Here is a 14,252-nt window from a genome sequence, read left to right as displayed (position 1 = left end):
GAAGGTTAAATGAGCTAATGCATATGAAATCTTGGCACAAGAATTGACACTTAAGAAGCATGAAAAATATTAGCTCCTACAGATGGGCTGCTGAGCACTGTGACAAAACCACCTAAGCAATGCTATATACTAATGTACATCCTCCCATTTAAGCACTATCCTGTCCCAAGTCTCTAGTCAGCACCCTTTTCTGTTCTACAACCACCCCTCTTTTGCCTGCCACTTTTAAATCTGAGTATTCCTCGGACGACCTACGTACAGGGTGTCTTCAGAGACTTCACTGTACACTCTAAGCAATTTCTGCACAATGTTCTCAAGCCCTGCTTCCATAAATGATCATTATCGATCCAGATCCAACCTCCCTCCTGAACTTCAGGTGCAGAATCATCCAACCGCCTGCCTCTGGCCCCTCCCTCAAGGTCCTACATGCACGTCAAACTCAACCCCGTTCCTCACACCTTTTCTTCCTCACATATCTTCAGTGTCACTTAATGGTAGCATCATCCACCCAAGTAAAACAATCTCTTACTTCTCCCACCTCCTCACAGCCTATCAGTTACTAAGGATTACTGGTTCCTCAGGCTTTCCAAGTGGCACTAGTGGAAAAGAACCCATCTGCCAAAGCAAGAGACACAGAGACTCAAGTTCAGTCTCTGGGTCAGGGAGATCCCTTGGAAGAGGGCATGACAACTTCAGTTTTCTTGCCTGGAAAATCCCCAGGGACAGAGGAGCCTGGCAGGGTACAGTCCATGGTGTCACAAAGAGTCAGACACCACTGAAGTGACTTAACACACACCACACACTGGTTCTGCATTTTAAACACCTCTGTCTCCCTCTCCTCAGGACCACCACCTCTGCCTCAGTTCAGAATGCCACCATCTCCCTAGCTGGTTGTGTCAGTTTCCCAGGTCTCCGCCCTCAGAGTGCCACAAGCTGAGGGACTCAAACAATAGAAAATCTTCAAGGCTCTAAGCCAGAGGTCAAAGTGTCCACAGGGTTGTCTTCTTCTGAAAACTGTAAGGGAAGAGTCTGTCCCAGTCCCCTCTCTCTGGCGTGTGGACAGCCTGTGTCCATTCACATCGTTTCCCTTCTGTGTGTTTATCTCTGTGCCTCGATTTCCCAGTTAATAAGGGCACCAGGCATGTTGGATTTGGGCTCACTCTCTTCTTAACTAACTACACTGAAATGGTCCCATTTCCAAATAAGAGCACATTTGGGGCAAGTTACTTAAATATTCAGTCTTGGCTGCCTCATCATATGCATATATGATTTGCAACATGAGATTAAAAATATACTATATTTACTGTCAAAATTAAATAGGATTCCTATTCAAGAAAACAAAACTTGCCCCCATGACTGGAACGTAGTAAATGATAAATTAAAAATTAGCTGACATCACAATGATGCCAATGATGGTACTTATGAATAATGTTACACCTATGACTCATATATTTTCTGAATGACAACTGTTAAGTCCAGCAGTATTTTATGTCCTTAGGGGACGTTAGTGAAGATAATTATATATACATACATAGGTGGCTCAGATGGTAAAGAATCCATCTGCAATGCAGGAGATCCAGGTTCAATCATTGGGTCAGGAAGATCCCCTGGAGAAGGAAATGGCAACCCACTCCAGTATTCTTGCCCAGAGAATTCTATGGACAGAGGAGCCTGGATGGCTACAGTCCATGGGGTCACAAACAGACAAGACTGAACAACTAACACACAATGAGCTATGGGGTTAGGACTTGAACATACTAATCTGGAATGGATGCAATTCAACCTTTAACACTGGCCTTACTACCTCTACCATTGCTCACCTGGCCCTGCATCTAACTTCCTCTCAACTAAGAAAGCTATCTTTCCATAAGTCAATCCTGATAATGTCCTTTTCCTGCTTAATCTTCACATTAGCTGTTTTTCATTCAAACTGTAAATAATGATGATGGCAATAATACAAGTATTTACTGAGTGCTAACCATGTGCCCAAGATTATTCTAAGTACGTTACATACATGACACTATTCCTAAACGATGAGTACTATCATTCTCTCCATTTTATAAATGAACAAACACAGCAAGAAAGGTATTAAATGACATCTGTTCAAGAAAGCCATGAAGTTGGTACATTTCAGAACCAGGATTAAACTTAGGCTCTGCACACCAAAATAAAAAGCTATCTAACAGGGAAATTCAATTTATTATCAGTCAATATAGGTTTCCCCTTTGATCTTTAGCTACCTCTCACAAACTACCCACAGTTCAATCCAATAAGAACTTTCACAAGAGTAAAAGGATGCTTAGAATGGATTGCTGATTCACACTAAGGCAGCCATCAAATTCTGAACACCCCACAAACATCAAATCAGCCAACTATTACCAAACTGAAGGAGGTCGAGGAGGAAGTAAGGGTGAGCAGGCACAAAAGGCTAAAACTGCAGGAGAATCCAGAGGAAGAAAATCTAAACACTCATACAGAATATACCCTCTAGTGAGAAATACGGATTAATAAACAAAGTGTGTTTCAGTGTCTGAAAGGGCTTTTACTAAGAGATGAGTAATTACATTGAATGGCTATGGTCCAACATAATAAATACAAATATAGGGGTTTTTTTCCTCTAAACAGAGCATAGGGACAACCCTAGAAGTCATTCAAGAGAATTTTAAAAAGGAAGAATATAAACTCTGAAACAAAGAATATTTTTAGGTGCTAACCATTTTTTTCCCCTTGAATCTGTTATAAAATACTATCTGACAAGGTCTTTAAAGGGTTCACTGTTGATTAAACCATTTTCATGGCCTAATGAGTTTGAGCCCTATTAATTCAGGCTGTGCTGTGTACATTGATTTTTGTCATAGCAAGGATCAACAGCAGTAACAGATCTTCAGATTAACCAACTGCTCACAGTGTTAAGTGGGAAAAATGTCTGCTGTGAAATATGTAGTGTCCAAGCACTATGCAGTGCCAACAAAAGCCAACAAACAGGCTGTATTTTTAAGTTTAAGCAGAAGGAAAGCAATGCCTACCTGTAGAGACAACAGTTTGGTTTTTATTTCAGATTTAAAAACCGAAAACTCTAATGCTAAGAAAGGATAAAAATTAGAGACAACCTACTTTTGAGCTCTGAATCACCATCACTAGATTGCACAAATCAGGCAGGGACAGAACACAGTAAGATCGAAACCACAAGCTAAAACAGCCTGGAAGGCAGTTCTTTCCCTTAAATGAAACCTTCATATCAAACAAATCTATACAGTTCCTGTGTACGCTAGTCTTTTGACAATGTTTAAGTGAAAAGTTTTATTCCACAGCTCATCACAATTTTCCACATTTAATATGTGAAGGAGAAAACCACCTTTAATCTTCTATTATAACTAAACCCAAACGCTGAAGTTACCACTAAGAATTACACCATTTATATCTCCTCTCATATTAAGAAATGTATTTATTTTTTATGTATTTATTTTTGGCTGTGCTGAGTCTTTGTTGTGTGGGCTTTACTCTAATTGCAGTGCATGGGCTTCTCCTGTTTAGAGCATAGGCTCTAGAGCACAAGGGCTTCAGCAGTTGCAGCCCCCAGGCTCCAGAGCACAGGCTGAACAGTTGTGGCGCACAGGCTTAGCTGCTCTGTGGCATGTGAGGTCTTCCTGGACCAGGAATCAAATTCATGCCCCCTGCGCTGGCAGATGGATTCTTTACCACTGAGCCACCAGGAAGTCCCATTTATTTTATTTTTGATGGTAACAAAAGCAACCCTGGATATCTGCATGAAATTAAGCAACCAGTTCTGTGTGCCTCCTTCTTTGGGTTCTTCTTTGCTTCTCAGGGAGTCAGCAAAACATGGGTCAAGGGTCAAACAGCCTACTGTCTGCTTTTGTGCAGCCCATAAATGAAAGAAAGGTTTCCATAATAATAAACAGTGTGTGTGTGTGTGGGCGGGGGGGGGGACCCAAATAAAAAAAAGAACATTCCATAGCACATGAAAATTGTGTAAAATCCGATTTCAGTGTCCATAAATAAAGGTTTACTGGAAACAGTCACATCCATTCACTTGCATACTGTCTGAATACTTCTGTGCTACGAAGGCAAGGCTGAATAGCTGCAACTCGACTACATGGCCCACAAAGCACAAGATATTTATCATCCGGCCCTCTTCAGAAAAAGCTTGCCCACCCCTGTTCTAGCTCCTGCCAGAGATTCACGGAACATGTTACTATAGAAAAGTGGACAGTGACATGGTCAAAAGGTGTGTGATTATTGAATGGACACTTGGATGGGCAGATCCGGACCTGGAAAATAAATTCTTGCTGGCATTGACCAGCTGATATCTCCATTTCATGAAATATCCCAGATCTGAGGTTGCCATATAACCATAACATGTGATTCTCTTAAGTAATAACCAAAGGTGTATATCCGTGTAAAACAAGACAATTCAAAACATTTTACAATCAGACTTGAGAAATCTTTTCTCCTGAGCAAAAGGAGCTACTGCCATCAAAAAGAACAAATACAAAATCAACAAAATGGAGAAGTGATATGGAGAAATGGGTAAACTCAAGAAACCAAAACAATGGATTGAATGAAGTCAGGGGAAAACAATAACTAAAATTTATTCCAAAGGCGGGGGTGAGTTATTCTGCACAGGAAAGTTTTCAAAAGTGTGAGTAATAAATTGAGTGCATATATTGAATAGAATATATAAGTTGAATGGAATAAACTTAAAATGTATTTTATAAGGAAAATTTCTCATATATATTTCAAAACAGAGGAGACTTTGACAAATTACATTAAAAAAAATAATAAACTGAGTAATACTATCTACACCAAAGTAATAGTCTGTTAACTTGCTAGAATAAAACCAAAAAAATTAATGTCTGTTAATTTCAAATTTTGAGAATTAAGCAGATGTGTCTTGAACCCTTTGTAAAATCAAGGATTTAGTTGCTTTCTCTACATATTAAAGCTTCTATTTCTAGATACAGTGTAAACAAATATTCAACCTCAAACCTTCTCCCCCAAGGAACATTCTTTGTAACTTCATATAATTTTTTTTAAAAAGCTCTTTGGTTTACCTATATACCATAGAAATTCTTAGAAAATTTTTAAATACCAATTTCAGGTAAAAGCTTTGATGTGTTATATATTTTATATACATGAAGAGTATATTATTCTCCATGATTAATATGGAAGAAAGATGCATTCAGGTGACAATACAGGTGAAGCTACTACGCAATACCAGTAATCAAATCTAATACACAGTACTCACGCCTATTTTCCTATTTTCCAAATGTATTTCAGTTTCAACATTACTGAAAATGTGGGGGACACTGTCATTTAAATAATTTTTGATCTGTTTCTTTAAGAACTAGGTAAAAATAAAGGTTCTTCCAAAACTGAAGTAAAGAGCAATGGGGAGATAAATAACTAGACAAAAAGAAAATACTCTGGTATATTAACACATACATATGGAACCTAGAAAAATGGTACTGATGAGCTTATTTGCAGGGCAGCACCACAAAAATAGAAAACAGATTTGTAAACACAGTGGGGAGAAGGAGAGAGCAGGATGAACTGAGAGAGTAGTACTGAAACATAAACATCACCATATGTATTAATATAATAGATGGCTGGTGGGTATTTGCTGAATGACGCAGGGCGCTCAAATGAGTGCCCTATAATAACCTGAGGGGTGGGATGGGGTCGGAAGGAGGTTCAAGAGGGAGGGCACATATGTATACCCAGAGCTGATTCATGTTGATGTATGGCAGAGACCAACACAACATTATTAAGCAATTATCTTCCAATTAAAAATAAATTAGTTTTTTTAAAAAGACGATACTTCAGTTAGTATCTATAAACCAATCTGAACAAATATTAGAAAAAGAATCCCCATAATGGTATGTTTCTTAAATTTGCAGTATTTGAGCTTACAGAAGGTCTTTCACCCAAGAATTTCAAAGTGCTCTAGCAAACACATTCATTTCAATCATGAATGGAAAACCTGAATTATCCTAGATCAGATAAAGAAAATGAAAACCTTAAAAAAAAAAAAAACTACACTTTTAAGGTCATTCTAATTAGGTCAAAATTAAAAGTTCAAAATTCCAAATGTACATCTGTCACACTTAACCACTAAATATACTAATTTCCACGGTGTAATAACACCAGGAAATGCAATCACAAAATCCACTTCCTACATTAACAACTAATAGTTTAAAATCTCAAATCTGAGACTTCCCTCATGGTCTGGTAGTTAAGACTTCAGCTTCTAAGGCAGGGGGTACAGATTCAATCCCTACCTCATGACTTATGTATAAATGAATACAAAAAAAAATACAGATTTCCCCAAAATATGTGTTAAGTTTAAAAATTAGATGGAAATAGTGACTGGACTTTGGATCTAGCTAAATGCAAACATTTGAAGAGTTTTGAAAAGTTTAACCTTGATTCAGACATTTGCCAATCAAGCATCCAACTTCAACTTTCCACTTTTAAGAAATGTTTAAACAACTGTCAGAATAAGTCAAACTCTTTCCACTTGTCTGAACTCTCTAATAGAAGGTACATTACTTCCTACCCCAAAATATTTGAAAACACAAGATACACCATTCATTTTGCTTAATGTTCCACAAATGCCTGAAAAGCAAATTCAATTCAATTTAGTTCAATCAATAAGAGAATATGTTTTAAACCAAGCACAGATATTCCCTAGGGCAAATAATTATGATATATTATATCCTCTAGGCCAAACCTCTGGGAGCACTGTTTCCAAAACTCACATTCTACCAAATTGGGACACTGAGCGGTAGGGAAACAGCTCAGAACACATGGATTATTTTTCCAAAGCTAAACTTAATGCCAGAAGCACGAACAAGCTGAATTACACTGCCCTCTAGAGTCTCCTTGTGATATTCTTTTTAAACTAGTAGTAATGAAATTCTAACCATTCAGTTCAGTTCAGTAATAAGCAAGCTTTCAGTATTCCAATACCACAGACTGACTTTTTTTTTAATGGATTGGTAGTAGTCTTTACCAAAACCTATAATGTTTCAATTACCACCATTATTAAAGGTCAGCAAAGAATCCAAAACAGAATTTTATAATTTACATTTTTAAAATTTTTAATTAATCCCAATTGCAGAGATTTCTGAAACAAAGACGATGTGTAGCATATAAGCCCAGTTACCAGGAGTTCTCTTCAGCAAAACTTGGAGTTCCTACCTTTGACACAACATACAAACCTTGGTCCCAGACAGCCAGTGCACCCTGGGACGGCTTCTCAGCTTGCATCTGTCCTCAACTCCCAGCAATTATTGCCCTTTCTCTAGCCAAGCAACCAGAGCCCTAAAGGGATCTTAAGGAGCTAATGAGAAGCTGTGGCAACCAAGACCCATGCCAGCTGCAAAGCACAAACACCAATATCCACATTTTCTAAGCATCAAGAAGCAACCTACACCAAGGACTCCAAGTAAATTAAAACCACCCCCTCTAACCTAATAACTCTGTGGGCACCTATAACACACCATAACTTGAGAGTTTCTAATATCCTTTAAGAACTTAGTAAAAGACATGCTTCGCTATTCACCACTAGTCGTATAGACTGTCACAGCTGTTACAGTAAATAACTGGGGGCTGGGTTTTGTTTTTGTTTTTTCCTTGTTTTAATCTAGATTTTCACAAGATCATAAGGTAGCAACCCTACTCAAACCTTCAAGAAAAAAAATCTGTATCTTTTCAATATCAGAAATGTATGTCTTAAAAAACCCAAAATTAAGATGCAATGTTCCACAACAGAACATCTACTATAACTTATTACATTTGAAAGTAATCTAATAAAAATTATCCAGAGGCTCCAATCCAATAAATAATAATAGCTTCCTTTGGGATATAAAAATGAAAATACAATTTCTATAAACTCTAGAACAGAGCCTGTTTTTGAAAATAAAGTTTTACTGGAACACAGAAATACTGCACATGGTTGGCTGCTTTCTCAATAGAACAGAGCTCAGTAGTTGCAACGGAGATCACATGGCCTGCAAAGGCTAAAATATTATTTGGCCCTGTCAATTTCTGGTCAAAAAAAAATATTCTGAGCCTTTTCCAGACGTTAAGAAGCATGTCATGTGCACAAGTGCAGGAAAGGAGCTGGACTGCAGAAAAAAAGATCAGAGCTGCTATCCACTCCATACCAAAAATTTTGTTGTTGTTCAGTTGCAAAGTCGTATCCAACTCTTTCCAACCCCATAGACTGCAGTGTGCCAGGCTCCTCTGTTCTCCATCTTCTGGAGTTTGCTCAGTTTCATGTCCATTGAGTCGGTGATGCTATCCAACCATCTCAGACTCTTCCCCTTCTCCTTTTGCCTTCAATCTTTCCCAGTATTAGGATTTTTCCCAATGAGTAGGCTCTTCACATCGGATGGCCAAAATAAAGGAGCTTCAGCATCAACCCTTTCAATGAATATTCAGGGTTGATTTCCTTTAGGATTGACTGGTTTGATCTCCCTGCATGCAGTCCAAGGGACTCTTTAAAAGTCTTCTCCAACGACACAGTTCAACAGCATCAGTTCTTTAGCGCTCAGCCTGTTTTACTGCCCAGCTCTCACATCCGTACCTGACTACTGAAAAAAACCATACCTTTGACTATATGGACCTTTTTTGGCAAAGTGATGTCTCTGCTTTTTAATATGCTGTCTAGATCTGTCATAGCTTTTCTTCCAAGGAGAGTCTTAATTTCATGGCTGCAGTCACTGTTCACAGTTATTTGGAGCCCAAGAAAATGAAATGTGTCACTGCTTCCAGATTTTCCCCTTCTATTTGCCATGAAGTGATGGAACCAAATGCCATACTTTTGGTTTTTGAATGTTGAGTTTTAAGCCAGCTTTTTCATTCTCCTCTTTCATGCTCATCAAGAGGCTCTTGAGTTCCTCTTCGCTTTTTGCCATTAAAGTGGTATTATCTGCATATCTGAGGCTACTGATATTTCTCCTGGCAATCTTGATTCGTTTGTGAGTCATACAGCCTGGCATTTCACATGATGTACTCTGTAGACAAGTTAAACACACAGGGTGACAATATACAGCCTTGTCATACCTCCTTTCCCTATTCTGAACCAGTCCGTTTTTCCACGTAAGATTCTAACTGTTGCTTCTTGACCCGCATACAGGTTTCTCAGGCAACATGTAAGGTGGTCTGGTAATCCCATTTCTTTAAGAATTTTACACAGTTTTCTGTGATCCACACAGTCAAAGCGCTTTAGTGTAGTCAATGAAGCAAAAGTAGATGTTTTCCTGGAATTCCCTTGCTGTCACTATGATCCAATGGATGTTGACAATCTGATCTCTGGTTCCTCTGCCTTTTTGAAAGTTAGCTTGTACATCTGAAGTTCTCAGTTCATGTACTGCTGAAGTCTCGCTTGGAGAATTTTGGACATAACGTCACTAGCATGTGAAATTAGAGCAGCTGTACGGTAGTTTGAATAGCCTTTGGCAATGCCCTTTTTGGGGATTGGAATGAAAACTGACCTTTTCCAGTATGAGAAGGAAGAAGTGACAGATGCAGCTGATTCATGCCATTTACATGGTATAAGACTGAATGAAGAACTTTAGGGCTTTCTGTTAGATGCTGCTTGACTACAGGTGACATGAAGAGCTCACTTCTGAGGTGGTTTGAGATTGATATCAAAGGGAACATTTCAAGTGAGCTTCTCAACAGTTATGACAAGGAGTATGAATATCCAGATTCCAGAATGAATTTGAGGTAAATATCAAGAACTTAAAACAGTGAACCATCAAAATGACGATATTTTCCAAAACCTATAAAATGTGATTAATCCCCTTTAAAAAGAACTACATGTAAATATGGAAAACAGAATGAAGATGATATGGTCAAGAGACCCAGATTCTAGTCTAGGTTTTGACACTGCATAATCTTAGAAAAGTCATTTCCCACTCTGTTTTTTAGTGTTCTTATTTGTAAAATGAGGAAATTGGGCTAAATCAATGGTTCTCAACCATTAACACTCATCAGAATCACCTATAGGTATTTGTTTAAGCCAAGATTTGTGGGCACCAGACTTCCAATTTCAGCCCTGACTCACAAAGAGTGTGGAAACCATTACTCCCATCTATACTACAAGGGAAAAGCTAAAAACTGAAACCACTTTTCTTAGATCTATCAGAGAATTGAGGTCATACCACCTCCAAAATCTGGAGAAATGGAAAATACTAAGCCACAGACAACATCAACTGACCTGAAGGAAAAGCTATAGGAGCCAGTAATTTGTAGGAACACTTGAATGATAATTTTTACAAATTTCCAAACACCAAGTAAGGACTAACTTGAGAGTTAAAAACTCTCAAATGTGGAGATCCACATTCAGGGAGACCCACCAGATTCTCACATGAAGATTAAAGAAAAATCCTCTAGTCATATGGGCCATTTTGAAACAGCCCAGTGCCGCCTCTAGAACAAAGGCCGGTTCTGTTCTCTAAGGGATAGGAGAGCAAAGGCAATTAGTCAGCTCCTGCCAACTCCCTCTCACCTTCCTGTCTTAACATAAGAGAAGAGAGGAAAGGCTAAGAAACTTCTGAAGGTCACAGACCACGAATTTAGGATCCACCAAAAAACTGAGATTTAGCATAAGATTACAGAACGTTTCCTCTCCCCAGTGCTTTACCACCAAATCAACTGGGTTTTAGTATAAATAACGGTGGCTTAGAGCTTCAGGACAGCTTCTTTAAGAAGGAATTCTTAGGGAAACCCAAAGACAGCAGAGGAGGGAAAAAAATCAAGAAAACTACCAGAGGATAAAATACCTTTCACCTTTACCTACATTACAGCAAACATTAAAAACAGCATGGCTATTTTTTTAATATGGCTAAATACAATCTTACCACACAATTCCACAACTGCACTCCTAGGTATGGATCCAACTAACTTGAAAACTTATGTTCACATAAAAATCTGTGCACAGACATTTATAGCTGCTTTAGTTGTAATCACCAAAACCTGAAATGCAATCCACTGCTGAAGGTATAAGCAAACCATGATACATCCGTATGATGGACCATTATTCAGCAATAAAAAGAAACGAGTACACACACATACACACACACTACTCCAAACATGGAGCAAGGTTAAATGCATACTGCTAAGTGGAAGAAGACAGTCTGAAAGGTTATATACTGAGTGATTCCAACTATACGACATTCTGGAAAGGGATCAACTACAGAATGTAAAAAGACCACTGGTTGCCAAGTGTTCAAGGGAGGAAAAGAGAGAGATGAATAGGTGAAGCACAGGGGAGCGAGGGCAGTGAAACTATTCTGCATGATAACCTAATGGTGGATACATGGCATTATGCATTTGTCAAAACCTAGAGAACTATGGGGCTTCCCAGGCGGCACTAGTGGTAAAGCATCTGCCTGCCAATTCAGGAGATGTAAGAGACATGCGTTCAATCCCTGGGTCAGGAAGATCCTCTGAAGTAGGAAATGGCAACCTATTCCAGTACTCGTGCCTGGGAAATCCCATGGAGAGAAAAGCCTGGCGGGCCGCAGTCCATGGGGTTGCAAAGAGTCAGGCATGACTGAGTGCATGTGTGTGCGCACGCACACACACACAGAACTATACAACAGTAAATGTGAATCTTTATGTAAACTATGCGCTTTAGTTAATATTAGTGTTATCAATATTGGTTTATTAATTGTAACAAATATACCACCACACTAATGCAAGATATTGGAAAACCTCTGTGTGAGTGCACATGGTGCCCAGACTATAGAAGAGAACTCCCTTCTATGATCAGCTCAATTTTTCTAGAAATCAAATAAAACTGTTCTAAGATATAAAGTCTATTTTTAAAAAATTGATGGGCATCAATTTAAGTCTTTATTCATCAGGTCAGATTTCACATTTTTAAGAAGCCCAAGTGATGCTGATTCTAGGTCCATACTTTGGAACCATCAGGATAGGGCTCCTTCAAGTTCTTACCTTTTTTTTAATTGAGGTATATATTTTTTGTATACAATATTATATAAGTTTCAGGGGTACAATACAGTGATCCACAACTTTTAAAAGTTATAGTTCACTTACAGTTATTATAAAACACTGGCAATATTCTCTGTGTTGTACTACATATTCTCATAACTCATTAATTTTATACACCGTACCTTATACCTCTTAACCTTCTACACCTAACTGGCCCCTCCCCTGGCCTTCTCCCCACTGGAAACCATCAGCTTGTTCTCTGTGAAAGTCTGTTTCCGTTTTGTTATATTCACTAGGTTGCTGTATTTTTTGGATCCCGCACAAGTGATACCATACAATACGCATCTTTCCCTTACTTATTTCGCTTAGCATAATACCCTCCAAGTCCATCCAGACTGTTGCAAATGGCAACATTTTGCTCTTCTTCTGGCTTAGTATTCTATACTGTGCCTGTCGTGGTGGGAAGGGGAGGGAATAGCTTCTAGACCCATTTGTTGATGAAAACAGGGCACTTCCATAACTTGGCAATTGTAAATAATGCTAATCAATATTGGCGTGCATCTTTTTGAATTAGTGTTTTTGAGTTGTTGGTTTTTTCCAGATAAATACCCAGGAGTGGAGTTGCTGGGTCATATGGCAGTTCCAGTTTTAATTTTTTGAGAAGCCTCCATACTATTTTCCACAGTGGCTGCACATTCCCATCAACAGTGAACCAGGGTTCCCTGTTCTCCACATCCTCACAATTGCTATTTGTGGTATTTTTGATGATAGCCATTCTTTCTGAAAGATGCTATCTCAAGGTTTTAATTTGCAGTTCGCAGAAGAGGAACAATGTTTAGCATCTTTTCATCTACCTAATCAAGTTCTAGCTTTTACTATTCTATTCAATCATGTTTTCATGGGAACTATGGTGGTCCATTTCCAAAATGGCTCCCACTGCCCTCTGCCTTCTGGTATTCAAACCCATGTATGATGTCATCCCATAACTAAATAAAACCGACCTATATAGGGGTTCCTAGGTGGCGCAGTGGTAAAGAATTCACCTGTCAATGCAGGAGACTTGGGTTAGATCCCTGGGTTGGGAAGATCCCCTGGAAAAGGAAATGGCAACCCACTTCGATATTCTTGCCTAGGAATTCCATGGACGGAGAAGACTGGCAGGCTACAATCCACTGGGTCGTGAAGAGTTGGACACAACGGAGCAACTGAGCATACAAATAATAAATGCAATATTGGAGAAATTATGTCTAGGCTAAGTCATAAAAGACATTGCCGCTTCTTCTTTCTTAGATCCCTACCTCCTAAATATTATGAGGACACTCAAGTAGCCCTACGAAGAGGTTGCATATGGCAAGGAACTAAGACTTCTGCCAAAAGCCAGCAGAAAACTTGCCAGCTAGGAGAGTGAGCAATCTTGAAACCAGATCCTCCAGCTCCAGTCAAGTCTTCCAACCTCAGAAGAGACCACAAGCCACAATCACCCAGGTAAGCCACTCCAAAATTCCTGACCCCAAAATGTGTGAAATAATAACACTGAATGCTGTTTTAAGCTGCTGTTTAGGGGTTATCTGTTACACAACAATTGATAATACAGGAGCTTAACCCAAAATATGTACATAATAGGATGTGTTATTTTTCATCCTTATCTTTATTCTGAAACAGCTGGAGAAATCCTAAAACTATTTCCACATTCATTAACAAAATGAAGATCAGCTTAAAGAGCTTCTCCAGTTTTCTTGAAGTACTACAATTTACAGTACAATTTCTTCATAACATAAAGGATATGGGAGGGAAGGAAAAGGGCAAGAAAAGACAAGCAAAACTTTCAACATCTCCCCTAAACCATTGCTGTTCATTCTCAGGCACAAATCTGAGAGTTTCACCTTACTGCTTAGAACTATCCTTCAGAGGTTTCCCAAAGTTTATGATAGTGAATTCAAACACTGTTCAAGGTCTGCCCTATTCCTAGCCACTACAGTCATGGGCAGAATGAGTAACAGGTACACATAACCATGGTCTTATGATTTTATATGATCACGGCAAGTAACTTTACCTCTCTGCCTCAGTCTCCTCATCAGTAATATCAGGTTAACTCCAGTACCAATATCATGGTTACTACAGGGATTAATTAAAACATAAAAAGCACTGAGAGCAGGACCTTCCCAAAGTGCTTGATAAAGGTTAGCGTCAGCAGTGTCGTCATTATCATCAGCATCCGCCATTTCCCCTCTCATACCCTAGACCGGTTCAAGCCATTAAGAACT

The 14,252-nt window shown here is 38.8% G+C and overlaps 1 protein-coding gene across 2 annotated transcripts in view; it reads right to left on the bottom strand.

Moving 5' to 3' along the window:
- RERE (arginine-glutamic acid dipeptide repeats) overlaps positions 1-14,252 on the bottom strand; it is a 418,492-nt gene that overhangs the window by 330,276 nt on the left and 73,964 nt on the right. Inside the window, exon 1 of one of the 2 annotated variants that reach the window (XM_060396516.1) lies at positions 1-14,252. This exon is cut by the window's left edge and continues 19,169 nt beyond it; it is cut by the window's right edge and continues 73,391 nt beyond it. The exons of the other annotated variant lie outside the window; for it this stretch is intronic. The gene's annotated coding sequence lies outside the window, so the exon portion shown is untranslated. 2 annotated transcript variants of the gene reach the window in all.

Source organism: Ovis aries, chromosome 12 (assembly GCF_016772045.2).
Source record: "Ovis aries strain OAR_USU_Benz2616 breed Rambouillet chromosome 12, ARS-UI_Ramb_v3.0, whole genome shotgun sequence".
Taxonomy (NCBI): domain Eukaryota; kingdom Metazoa; phylum Chordata; class Mammalia; order Artiodactyla; family Bovidae; genus Ovis; species Ovis aries.
The sequence above is the reverse complement of the archived record's forward strand: the minus strand, read 5'-3'. Positions and strand labels throughout refer to the sequence as shown.